At 43.6% G+C, this 2,500-nt stretch overlaps 1 pseudogene; it reads right to left on the minus strand.

The window, feature by feature from the left end:
* The window catches only part of LOC147467613 (uncharacterized), a 1,625-nt pseudogene extending 991 nt beyond the window's left edge, over nucleotides 1-634 (minus strand).
* Between the last annotated feature and the right edge of the window lie 1,866 nt (nucleotides 635-2,500).

Consider the following 2,500-nt stretch of genomic DNA (forward strand, 5'->3'; position numbering starts at 1 on the left):
TCTGCTCCACGTCTGACGTTTCGTCTAACGACACCCACAGTTTTTTTGCATCGACTTTATGTCGAAGATCACTCAAAGTTTCCTTATACAGATCTTGCACATGGTATTTCCTAAGAGTACTCTGGTCTGGAACAGTGTATGCAGTATATTTGAGAAGAAAGGATGAGAACGGTGTTGAATTTACCTTATTTAAAGGTATGTTAGAAGATATTAAAGCTTTGCAGAGATCTCTATTAAAATTCTTTTGCGCAGGTGGAAGTTGCTGTTCAACAGTTTCTTCATCTTCTAAGCCTTCTTCCTGTACTGCCTCGTCTTGCTGCGATCTTTGTTTATTCTCTCTGTGTCTTTTAGTCTTCAGATGTTGCACGATTAAAGATTTCTTCAAATTGGGAACCTAAATAAATGAGAACATTTTTCAATGTCCATGGTATATTCGTATTTGAAATATTGTGCGAAAATATTTTGCAAAAAAAAAGCTATATCATGGATTAAAACATATAAACATTTTAACCCATAGACTTCACTGACCTTTGTAGCACAAAATTTGCATTGCAGTTCTCCATCAATTTCTGTAAAATCTCCGTACTCCGTGAGCAATCTTGTGCGCAGTTGCGGTCTCTCCACCTTCGGCATTCTGTTCATGTGTGGTGAGAGTTAGTGTGCTGAAACGACAACACTTAGCTAATAAGCGTTTCAGAGAGCTTGAGGACATGTTTTTCTGAAATAACTGCAACAAACTCTCATATCATTATGAAACTTTGCCACAGGGTATTTCACACCCTCCCATAATATCCCAATGTGTTGTGAATCATCAACAGTACATAATAATGCCACTTCTCCCTATAAAAAGGAGAAAGTTAAACGTCTCTCCCAAAGAAACGAACATAAATTGGTGACGTAATACCTGTGACGTAATCAAGCTCCAACCACATAGTTCATCCCCTTGTTCGTACCCTCCTCCTCTTCCTACCCCCTCTCCATATTTCCCTCCCTTCCTCCCCCTCCTCGTTTATCTTCCCTCTTCCCTCGTTTTATCATGCAGTTTTAAGGCGTAAATAAAATAGTGTAGTAGTGGTATTCTATATTTCTATTATAGCCGCATCCTTGAATGATTTTGTGAACAAAACACACTGAATTTACTCATCTGGCGTATAAAAGCATAGATTTTTAGTAAAAAGAATAGAGTTTACATAAACATTTTTTTTATAAAAAGCATATTCTTTTAAAATGGCCTATGAAAAGCATATTCTTTAAAATGAAATATGCTAAAAGAATATGCTTTATGCCAAAAGCATAATGTCACAGCCCTAGTCATCACTACAAGAGGGGAATCTGGTCTCGTATCTGCACCCAAAAAAAAAAAAGATACAATTTCTTTCCCACTTCGTAAAGAAACCTTTCAAAATGGTAATGCGTAAATTCTAAATGAGTGGGGAAAATCTTGACTGGTGATATTAATGTATAATCGTAGAATTAAGAACCATTTTAAATCTGTAAACTTTGATCTCGTGGTTAGCACTCTTCTAAAGCCACGTCCACACGGTCGAGCAGTGCCTGGCAGGGTAAGTCTGCAGACTATGCCCGCGGAGGTGTCCACACAACTGTCTGTGGTGGTTGGAGGGCAGTCGGACGCCAGCAGTTGTTGTGGGCGAGTGGTTCATTACGGTACGATTACCATGGTTCGCAAGAAGATAGCACTGTATTCTATCATAATTGGTGGCTGCATTAAAAAAAAAGAGATCAGAGACGTGTCTGGTGCCGGGAGTGGTTGCAGAGACGTGAAAGAATGGGTAGCTCTGTGACAATCCTACGTGAATTGCAGGAGGAAAATGAAACCTTGTTCCGCAATCTCGTGCGTTTGGCAGTGACGGAAGACCTCGATCCACTGCCCTCCATTGGCGCCGGGAGCGGACAATTTGCCCGCTGAAACTGCTCGTACAAGGGCAAAGCCTTCGTGCCCGACGGGCACTGCTCGACCGTGTGGACGTGGCTTTAAGGTGGTGCCCGGTAGCTGGAGCTTCGACCTTCGGTCGTGTGGACGATATTCACGGGCGGGCCCGGCAGAATTGGCCCGCCAACCGCGCTGCCCGCCGATCAGGCCCGCTCGAGTGGACGTGGCTTTAGAGTTGGATTAGCACATAGTGCTGAAAAAGTCAGAAGGGGGTGAAAAAATAGCAATACAATGGGCCTCTAGTAGTTCTATTCATGTTCCAGTGTACGTCTAACTTGTATTGTCGAAATTTATATGGTGTGCAAGGCAAGAATCGAGAATTTCAGGGTGAACATGTGGCACTCTAAAGCCGCGTCCACACGAGCAGGCCTGATCGGCGGGCAACGCGGTTGGTAGGCAAATTCTGCCGGGCCGCCCGTGAATATCGTCCACACGACCGAGGCTCGAAGCTCCAGCTACCGGGCACCACCTTAGTGATTTCGCTCGACGGGCAATTTGATCGTTTGCCCGTCAAATGTGCCCGTTAAGGCATGCCAATCAGGTACGCCG

Source organism: Penaeus japonicus, unplaced genomic scaffold (genome assembly GCF_977035675.1).
Source record: "Penaeus japonicus unplaced genomic scaffold, GWHDUDI00000001_assembly GWHDUDI00000035, whole genome shotgun sequence".
NCBI lineage: Eukaryota > Metazoa > Arthropoda > Malacostraca > Decapoda > Penaeidae > Penaeus > Penaeus japonicus.